This window comes from Oncorhynchus clarkii, chromosome 29 (genome assembly GCF_045791955.1).
Source record: "Oncorhynchus clarkii lewisi isolate Uvic-CL-2024 chromosome 29, UVic_Ocla_1.0, whole genome shotgun sequence".
NCBI classification, from domain to species: Eukaryota; Metazoa; Chordata; class Actinopteri; order Salmoniformes; family Salmonidae; genus Oncorhynchus; species Oncorhynchus clarkii.
In genome coordinates, this window is record NC_092175.1 from 19,026,978 (window position 1) to 19,038,390 (window position 11,413).

The window sequence follows — 11,413 nt, forward strand, 5'->3', positions numbered from 1 at the left end:
CAGTGTTTTAGCCTCCCGCAGTCAACAAATCTCAAGCAGCCCATTACTACGGGAGAGCGGGAGTCAGCCAGCGAGCAGGCCAAACATAACATTACTCACATTCACTATACCATAAAGATGTGTCTAAAACATTGCTCAGCCCCGGCAATTCCTTATGGAGATTGTCATAACAGTCTGTAGAAGGATAGAGGGCCACTATCCGGTTTCAGACAGTTCATCTGAGGACAGGACAGCATGCTGACTCTGTTTGTTTAATTACTTCCCCTCTCCTCTAACCATCAGGTTTCTCTTTGTATTCAAACATGGCGTAATGCTGTAATGCCAACTCCAGATCAATGCCAAGGCAACATGTGGTTGAGACAGTTCTTTAGTAATACGCAGGTGGCCCAGTGGAGGGCAATTTAATTAGTTAAGATTGATAATGTGCCATTTGGGAGATGGGGACTCGAAGGAACTCTATCAATCAAAACTCTCCGCTTCCAAATTGCCTTGTTATATTCCAGTCCACTGGACAGATGGATCTCTTTAAGTTCTTCTCTCAGACCAGTCTGTGCCCGGTGTAAGTGTGTTGACTATGACATATGGTTGTCTTTATGGTCCTGGCCTAGGATCAGTCTGTGTGCTGTATTGGCTAGTTATACTGTATATTGCACCTTCAGAGGCTGGACTGAGATCAGATGGTCTGTAATCTGAGCATGATGGGATTGTTATCGGGTACTGGAGATGGAAGAGGAGAGCTCTCAGGCATAAGTCAATGAAAAGCAGAAGAAACAATAGTCTTGTTTACATATGTTGTTGATATTTCATGTCTCACTTGACACACTATCACATAATGATGTCTACAGTCTTCTTCTTCTGCCACTCGTATATACACAATGGCAATCATTAGACAATATATGAACTGCAATACGATAATCAAGATAATCAAAAGTATGTGGACACCGCTTTCATTTAGTGGAATCGTCTGTCCTCGGTTGCAACACTCACTACCGAGTTCCAAACTGCCTCTGGAAGCAACGTCAGCACAAGAACTGTTCATCGGAATCTTTATGAAATGGTTTTCCATGGCCGAGCAGCCGCACACAAGCCTAAGATCACTATGCGCAATGCCAAGCATCGGCTGGAGTTGTGTAAAGCTCAATGCCGTTGGACTCTGGAGCAGTGGAAACATGTTCTCTGGAGTGATGAATCACGCTTCACCATCTGGCAGTCTGACGGAAGACATAGGGTTGGCGGATGCAAGGAGAACACCACCTGCCCCAATGCATAGTGCCAACTTTAAAGTTTGGTGGAGGAGAAATAATGGTCTGGGGCTGTTTTTCATGGTTTGGACTAGGCCCCTTAGTTCTAGTGAAGGGAAATCTTAACACTACAGCATACAATGACATTCTAGATGATTCTGTGCTTCCAACTTTGTGGCAACAGTTTAGGGAAGGCCCTTTCCTGTATCAGCATGACAATGCCCCCGTGCACAAAGCAAGGTCCATACAGAATTTGTTTTGATCGGTGTGGAAGAACTTGACTGGCCTGCACAGAGCCCTGACCTCAACCCCACTGAACACCTTTTGAATTAATTGAAATGCCGACTGCAAGCCAGGCCTAGTCGCCCAACATCAGTGCCCGACCTCACTAATGCTCTTGTGGCTGAATGGAAGCATGTCCCCACAGCAATGTTCCAACATCTAGTGGAAAGCCTTCCCAGAAGAGTGGAGGCTGTTATAGCAGCGAAGGGGGGACAATCTCTATATTAATGCCCATGATTTAAGAATGAGATGTTCAATGAGCAGGTGTCCACATACTTCTGGTTATTGGGTGTACCAGCCCAATGCTTGTTTGAGCCTATATAAACACGGTAGAGGAGCCACAGCACCACAATAACCCCCTCCAACCACCCCTGAAATGGCTTTTGTCTCTCCAGCGTATGCTGCCTGTTTGCTGTAATTGAACAGAACAACAACGTACAGTGAGGAGCTGAGCGGGACTGTAAAGGGTCCGTTTGAGATGCGCCCTGACCCTGACGGGGCATGAAAGCGCTCCCATCCACCTCATTAGGCCTTAAACAGTCCAAAGCCCAAGGTGTAATGAGAGCAAGCAGCGCAACCAGCAGCCCCCTAGCTCCGACCTCAGGTAGCATTTATGAGCAGATCACTCAATGTGATGAGGAACAATAGCAATAAAGTTGATGGGGAACAGCAATACAGGTTCCCTGGCCTAATGGTCCGGGCAATGTAATGAAACATTAGCACTTCTTTCTATAGGAGACAGGCTTGTTGAAAGCAGTTACATGCCAATTACTCAAGGAACTGCAGAAATGGTTCTGTGATTGGAGCAAGTAATCCAACACCCTACGAAGGCAATCAGGACATGCTGGATTTCTTTTTGACTGCAGATTAGCCCGTCTGCACAGTATAACAAGCAACTTGTTATTAAACAACAAGCCATTTCTATGTCATTCATTTGTCCTGACGTCTTTGTATTCCAATTCCCCTGCCTTGATCATTTATTGACCAAGACGAGAGTGGGCATTGAGCAGGGGCAGTGGGTTCACTCAGTGATGTGAAAAGGGCGAATGATGCCCCTTGTCCACTTTCTTCCATGCCCTCCTCCAACTGATGCCTGCTTATTTTATCCCTCCCTTCCTCTGTCCCAATTCCCTCCATCTCTCCCTCCCTGCGTGCCAGCCTGTGCCCCCTGTAGTGACGTGTTTCTCCTACTGATGGGTGTTCATTAGAGCAGGGCTGTCAGCGGGCCTGACTACGCAGGGAACACAGTGTGATCATCACAGGTAATAAGGCTCCAGCAGTGCCAGGGTGTCGTTCACCAGGCAGCGTCCGCTTCGTGCTGCTGCGTGTCACGCCTGTGTCTCCAAGATGGTGACAGGAAAAGGAGAAGTAGAGAGGACGCAGCAGTGTCCCCCATCAACCATCTATGGGCATGAATACTGTCTCCTTATCAAAAGCCTGATTAATAAACCCAGTCCACAGAGAGATAGAGGGGGATGAATCACTGTCTAATTACCTCTTCCTCTGCCTGCTCTTCTCTCCATCCACCCCTCCGGCTCTCTGCCTCCGCTGTATTTTGTTACATTTTGTTCCTTCGCCCCATGCTCTGTCCCACCCTGTCACCATTTACCCCATCAGGTAAACAGAGTGTGCTAACATAAGATAATAGATGCATGGGGGGGTTAAAGCACATTTTACGTGGAAGAATACACATTACAGTCATTAGCAAATGGTGAGACACTAGTGTGTATTGAGGCAGAATGGGGAGAACTCCTCAGTACAGAAACACTGGAGGGTGTACCTGAGATGGCCGCCAAACCGGGAAGACATTTGAACCTGGGAAGAATATCAGCACAGTCAGCGGGGAAACACTGGGTATACCTTCTCTGCCAACCAGTCAGTCAGTGGGGTACAGGGAGATAGGGGCAGAGCATGGGTTAGAGTGCTCTCTCTGTGCCTATGGGGCTTCCCCGTCTCTCAACACCTCACACTGTACAGAGTTACTGAAATAGCACCTCACACAGGCAGTATTGAATGAGAGCGGGTGTTAATGAAGCAGTTTGGCATTTATTGGGATGCCTCACGTACTGGAGGCAGCTCTGCAATGTTGTCACTAGCTGGCACAGCCACAAAGTCAGAAAATCTGATTTTAAACCTAACCCTAACCTCACTGCTAACATATGCCTAATCCTTTCCTTAATTTAAAACCAAAAAGCGTTAAAAAAATGTATTACTTTTTACGATACATAGCCAATTTTAACTTTGCAGCTGGTCCATCTAGTGGAAATCACTGAGCTCGGCCTCCAGGACAAGATTCATCCAAATAAACGTGAACCTGCGTATTTAATCCCATCAGTCACAATAGTGACCGTAAAAAACGTTTTCAGTTATAATGCTCTAAAAATGTTTCTGAATGATATATCAATGCATTTCCAGCAAATATTGAAATAAGAGGGTCTCAATTAAAGATGTACAATGTCACATGTTTAGTGTAAATTGTCACATGACCAGAGCTGTTTACTTCCTGGTTGCACCATGAGAAGAGGATGGCTGCATCAAAGCTCCCAAACAAAAGGTTAGTAAAGTATGTTAACATAAAGATAGGACAAAGATTTTTGGTACACATCATCTTAAAGGTGTCTAGTATTGATATATGCATTTGAAATTACTCAACTTTGTTCAGTGTGGTCATAGAATGAGTAAACATGTTGACGACAGCAATAGTGACCGGCGAGATAACACAGTGCATCTAGGTATACACATAGATATACACATACATAGTTCTTGTTCTACCTAACTTTCCACTCTGTTCTTTCTTTTAGTTTGACTTTGAGTCAAGTTTTGGATATGTTGGATCTAGGTGACTGCCCAGACGAGGCGTGCAACATTGCAGTTATCCCTCAAAATGAGAAAGATGCTGTCCTCCGTGATAGCGATGGGTCAGATATGGACTCTGAGGGGGAGACTGTCACGAATCCCGCTTCCTGAGTCTGTGTTTGCCTGTGTTTCTGTCCTGGAGTGTGTTTCCGGTGTCCTGGAACGCATCCTGTCTGGTTGCCGGGCGAATTAGCTTGTTGGGAGATCGATGTTCACCCGCACCTGTATCCCATCAGTAATCTGCACACCTGTCCTGATCATCACCTCTCCCCTTCAAAAGCTCTGACCTGACATCCATTCCCTGTCGTATCGTTAGCCATGAACAGTATGTTGTGCCATAGTATCAGCCTCAAGTTGGATAGAATTTGTTTTGTTGTTTGTTACGTATTGCTTGCCTTAAACTTACCTCCGTTTGTTCTGTCTTCAGTTACTCACCCGGATCATTTACCCCATTCCCGCCTGGTCATCGGAGGATTCCGCTACCCCATTGGATCCAACTATTTACTCCCATCAACTCACCACCGCTGCCCGCTACGCCACCTGGATATATCTACCCATTCACATTCACTTGTAAATAAATACTCACCTTCTTCCTACTCTCCTTGTCCTGGTCTGCTTCTGGGTTCGATTTTGAAAGAACGTGACAGAGACAGGCCATTTGCCAGCCAGGCTGTTGAATGCATATGCTGAATCTATGCAAACAGATCATGACAGGAACAAGGTTATCAGTGATGATGTGCAATGCGGATAAATTGCTTTGATTAAATAATGGCCTCAGTTCATGTGGTTGACAACACAAAGATCACTGACAACCAATTTTTTAAGGTTAAGCCCGTCTTCTCTGAGCTCAATGAGTCACACAAAGTCATGCCATTTCAGAAATGGCTGTCAGTGGATGAGAGCATGATCCGATACTATGGCTGACATGGATGTAAGCAATACATTAGAGGTAAACCAATCCGTTTTGGTTACAAGCTATGGAGCCTTGCCTCACCCAGTGGTCACATGTATCACATGGAGCCATATGGTGGATCCCACATACTCCTCCCTGAGACTGGGTTGGGTCAGGGACCCAGTGTCGTTCTCGGTCTTGCAGAGCAATCTCAGGTGCCTCAGGGTTACAAGTTCTTTCATGACAACCTCTTCACTTGCACTCCTCGATGAAATGACAAAAAGAGGATATGGGAGCTCTGGAGCAATGAGGCAAAATTGTCTGTTTGATGTCCCATTCAAGCCACAGAAGGACTTCATGAAGTTACCCTTGGGGAACCTCTGAGGTTCTGACCCAAGGACACAAGTTCCTGGTCCTTTGGAAAGACAATAACATTGTCACAGTTGTCACGAACCGGGAGACAACGTCGAGACAAGGAATAACAAAATATATTTATTAAATAAAGCAAACTAAATACAATTAACAATGTTGTGTGTAATCAGTAGTGTGTGTTTGCATGCATAAATGTGATAATGTGGGTTGTTGAAAGGTGCCCAAGCAAGCAAACAAACAAACAAAAAAGCCACAAAAACCCCACAACAAAATCTATAAAGGTGTCTGCATGGAGAGAGTCTCCTCCATGAATGGGGAAGTGGTGTATTTATCCCGGGACACACCCGGGCCCAGGTGTGTCCTATGTCGCTGACGACCCTCCCGGCTCCGTCCACCGACATCCTATTAAGGAATACAAGAGCAAAGAGAAATAATATGGCAGACAGAGTGGGAGGGTCGTCACACAGTGGCAACAAACATGGAGGAGAAATACAGTGAGACCTCTGTCAAGAGATGGAACAAGGAGCGACGTGCCTTTTGACAAAGTCCCACAACCAAAATGCTTTTGGAAAGAAAGGTCAATTGATTCAAGATGTACTGTATGACAGTAGGCCTGACTGATCGTAGTTCAAAATAGTGATGCACAAACTAATTGTGCACTTGGTCCTAAAGCCTACTTCCAAGATATATATATTATTTTATTTTGTTCAGTGTAGGCCTCTACTTGAATGCATATTCTACAGGCCATCTCTATCCTAAATATTACCTGTATGTTCAATGTGAATGGATCACACGACTGCTATACAGTTGTTAGTGAATGTTGCACTAAAATGTCACAATGACAATGTTACAATAAATATTGCACTAAAGTACAAGTTCAAATGTTCCAATAAAGTTACAATATTAATGTTTCAGTACATGTTGCACTAAAGTAACACTGTTACAATGTGTGTTACAATAAAGTTACATGTTGAAATATGTTGATGGTTGTTGTATTTTTGTCTTTGCTCTCAGTATTCCTATCAGTGTTGCATAAGGGTTTTTGATGTGTAAAATAGTCACACTAGAATGTGATGGGGCAAACTAGTAGCAATGCTGGGGACTGCCAGTGACAGGGTTTTAAATGTGTTAATAACTGGGCTGGGTTATTTAAGAATTCTGATGACTGCATAGGAGAAATATGGTAATTCAGTATACGTAACATTATCCCACCGGTCATGATTGTGACCGAAACACACTTTTTCACCAACTTTTCCATGAAATTTAAAAAAAAGAATGATTGATTATTTCAAAAGGTTACTAATGACACATGATTTGGATATTTTCATGTATGGGAAAAATTTGGGATTAAATGGGATGAGTTAAACATCCCATATCAGTTGGAATGCAGCTAACCTAGCATATGTAGGGCCTAGGCTTTGCCTTTTATGTTGGTTATCCCACCACCACCACCACCACAGACCTTGGTCAAATGGTTAATTAATTCTAACGGACCAAGAGACAGGGCTGAGATATCTTTAAAGAGATGGTGGGAGGCTCTGTGAAATGACGATTCCAGCATGCATTATTAGTGTGTTATACCTTGGTTTTGCACTATCTCTACTCTTTTGATGCCTCCAGGTAAGTTAGTATGTGAGTTAGTGAGGGGATTTCTACCTTCATTCTGAATGTGAATAGATTCTCAGAGCAATTGGGCCTTTCAAGCACAATGCCTTCACCCTCCTCCCTTTTTGGTGTGGAGAACTAGGCAACATATCGATTTTCCTAGCCAGCTAAAGTCTGTGGACTGTCCCGCTGTTGTTCCTCTGTTCCATTTTCTTCCTCGTTTCCTCTGACTAAATCTGCGTGCCTTGTGAGTGAAATTAGCTGGACGTGATGATGCTGTGCCCCTGGGCTCCTGCTGATAGCCGCCTACTGCCTCACCGCTGTAAAGCCAGAGACAGCGACCAGCAGGCTTCCTTCCCAACAGATAAAAAAACACAAATATGAATTGTTATTATTATTATTATATCTCCCTCTCTCTGCTTCGCCCTGACATCCAACTGCCTTCTTCCCATTGGTTGTCAATAGAGAAGCCAAGAGCCTGTAAATCTGTCTGTTTATATACATCACATCAAGTGCAAATATGAATGCTCAATTTCCTAGCAGTGGGCCATCCTCTAATGCATTTATCCTCTGCAAATAGCAATGTCACGCTAACTCTGGGGAGAGGCGTCCACTGAAATGTTATGAATAACTTTATCAAATTACACATTGAAAGCAAGAGGGGAATAATAAGGCTAGCGCCAGTGCTTCCCAGTCCGTACAAGTGAGCCAAGTTAAGAAAACCAGCCGTTTAGAAATGCTCCAGGTCATTCAGTATCCTGTGTTGTTTTCCCTCAGGGCTGAAATCTGAGGTATGAAATAATAGTCAAGGAAACACTGGAATTATCATTATATCATTTAACAAAAGATGAACATTTTTAACACTTTTCTGTGAATGTAACCTCATTGAAATGAAAAGGTACTGTATGTGCAGAAGAAAATATGCCTCAGACATTTTGTTCTTGGCTGTGTTAAATCTCTGGCTAGCCGTAATCAAATGCATGACTGTTAACTTTGATAAATCCTACTTTCAATCATAGTGAATGGAATCCAAGTGTGTCGCTTGCCATAGCCAAGGCTTAGGCACAGTAGTGATTTTTCAGTTTACAAATGGACGGGAGAGAACCACGCTAAGTTGTTCTGTTTCACTGAAACAGGTCTCTGAAAGAGATTTCTCTACACACTAATTAAATTATAAATTCAATATATTTTATCCATATGCCAAATGTCAAGCTGTTTCTGAGTTATTCCTGAGTATGTGCAGAATCAGTTGGTTTTGGCCGGATATCCAGAGTGAAGCATGCTGGGATAGATGCAGCACAGCTGCGTCTCTGACTGAAGATCATAGACCTGGTCATGACCTCCAGCAAAGGTCATGCAGGTCAAATACATATTCCCTACCTTTATATGACATACAGTCATTGTAGCCTACAACAAGTATTGTCAAATCATTCTTCTTTCACATCAAGAATACATATTTGGATTAATGTACCTAACAAAATAATATAATATCCCCTCTCTCTCTCTCTCTCTCTCTCTCTCTCTCTCTCTCTCTCTCTCTCTCTCTCTCTCTCTCTCTCTCTCTCTCTCTCTCTCTCTCTCTCTCTCTCTCTCTCTCTCTCTCTCTCTCTCTCTCTCTCTCTCTCTCTCTGTAGAAAGAATGTTATTGTTGAATGCTCCTGGAAAGCTGGTTACCATGGTTTGATTGAATAGTGGCCAAGGACAAGTAATAAAACCATTTGAATGATCTCTATGGGCCCGATTCCGACTTGAGTTAAGCGTGCATGAATGGAATGGAATTCCCTTTTTATACACTTTTCTCACTGTGCATTCTGAGCTAGAACTTTAGTATGAGAATAGCATGCTATTCAACCACTATTCGTTTTGGATGGTGATCAAATAAATGAAGGTGTGTCTACAGATACTCTGTATTCTGACCTTGACTTAATTCCCTAATAATTCCATCCCCTTTATGCGCGAGGAAACGTTTACCTAGCGTTTCTAAGTAGAACAACCATCTACTTTCATTTTCAGATAGAAATAACACCTTTCTCCATGCGCTGTAATTCACAGATTGATACGAGCTATTGATAAGAGCCAGGCAAATGAGTAATCCGTTTGGATAAGGGGATTGTAAGTATAAATTACTTGTTTTAGATCTATTTTACCTTACAAATGTGAAACCGGTTATACGGCTGTAAACTGAAGCAAATAAAATAAAATAACATTTTATTGGTCACATACACATGGTTAGCAGATGCTAATGCGAGTGTAGCGAAATGTTTGTGCTTCTAGTTCCGACCGTGCAGTAATATCTAACAAGTAATCTAACAATTTCACAATGACTACCTTATACAAACAAGTGTAAGGAAATTATTAAGAATATGTACATATAAATGTATGGATGAGTGATGGCCGAACGGCATAGGCAAGATGCAGTAGATGGTATAGAGTACAGTATATACATACAGTGCCTTGCGAAAGTATTCGGCCCCCTTGAACTTTGCGACCTTTTGCCACATTTCAGGCTTCAAACATAAAGATATAAAACTGTATTTTTTTGTGAAGAATCAACAACAAGTGGGACACAATCATGAAGTGGAACGACATTTATTGGATATTTCAAACTTTTTTAACAAATCAAAAACTGAAAAATTGGGCGTGCAAAATTATTCAGCCCCTTTACTTTCAGTGCAGCAAACTCTCTCCAGAAGTTCAGTGAGGATCTCTGAATGATCCAATGTTGACCTAAATGACTAATGATGATAAATACAATCCACCTGTGTGTAATCAAGTCTCCGTATAAATGCACCTGCACTGTGATAGTCTCAGAGGTCCGTTAAAAGCGCAGAGAGCATCATGAAGAACAAGGAACACACCAGGCAGGTCTGAGATACTGTTGTGAAGAAGTTTAAAGCCGGATTTGGATACAAAAAGATTTCCCAAGCTTTAAACATCCCAAGGAGCACTGTGCAAGCGATAATATTGAAATGGAAGGAGTATCAGACCACTGCAAATCTACCAAGATCTGGCCGTCCCTCTAAACTTTCAGCTCATACAAGGAGAAGACTGATCAGAGATGCAGCCAAGAGGCCCATGATCACTCTGGATGAACTGCAGAGATCTACAGCTGAGGTGGGAGACTCTGTCCATAGGACAACAATCAATCAGTCGTATATTGCACAAATCTGGCCTTTATGGAAGAGTGGCAAGAAGAAAGCCATTTCTTAAAGATGTCCATAAAAAGTGTTGTTTAAAGTTTGCCACAAGCCACCTGGGAGACACACCAAACATGTGTAAGAAGGTGCTCTGGGCAGATGAAACCAAAATTGAACTTTTTGGCAACAATGCAAAACGTTATGTTTGGCGTAAAAGCAACACAGCTCATCACCCTGAACACACCATCCCCACTGTCAAACATGGTGGTGGCAGCATCATGGTTTGGGCCTGCTTTTCTTCAGCAGGGACAGGGAAGATGGTTAAAATTGATGGGAAGATGGATGGAGCCAAATGCAGGACCATTCTGGAAGAAAACCTGATGGAGTCTGCAAAAGACCTGAGACTGGGACGGAGATTTGTCTTCCAACAAGACAATGATCCAAAACATAAAGCAAAATCTACAATGGAATGGTTCAAAAATAAACATATCCAGGTGTTAGAATGGCCAAGTCAAAGTCCAGACCTGAATCCAATCGAGAATCTGTGGAAAGAACTGAAAACTGCTGTTCACAAATGCTCTCCATCCAACCTCACTGAGCTCGAGCTGTTTTGCAAGGAGGAATGGGAAAAAATGTCAGTCTCTCGATGTGCAAAACTGATAGAGACATACCCCAAGCGACTTACAGCTGTAATCGCAGCAAAAGGTGGCGCTACAAAGTATTAACTTAAGGGGGCTGAATCATTTTGCACGCCCAATTTTTCAGTTTTTGATTTGTTAAAAAAGTTTGAAATATCCAATAAATGTCGTTCCACTTCATGATTGTGTCCCACTTGTTGTTGATTCTTCACAAAAAAATACAGTTTTATATCTTTATGTTTGAAGCCTGAAATGTGGCAAAAGGTCGCAAAGTTCAAGGGGACCGAATACTTTCGCAAGGCACTGTATGAGATGAGTAATGTAGGGTATGTAAACATTATATAAAGTGGAATTGTTTAAGTGACTAGTGATACATTTATTACATCCAAT

General features: G+C 42.9%; 1 long non-coding RNA gene across 1 annotated transcript; it reads left to right on the forward strand.

The window, feature by feature from the left end:
• Positions 1–4,036: 4,036 nt before the first annotated feature.
• LOC139388720 (uncharacterized) lies at positions 4,037–6,379 on the forward strand. Its single transcript, XR_011629313.1, has 3 exons — positions 4,037–4,077; positions 4,325–4,704; positions 4,807–6,379. It is a non-coding gene; the product is annotated as an uncharacterized lncRNA (long non-coding RNA).
• The last annotated feature ends 5,034 nt before the right edge of the window (positions 6,380–11,413 follow it).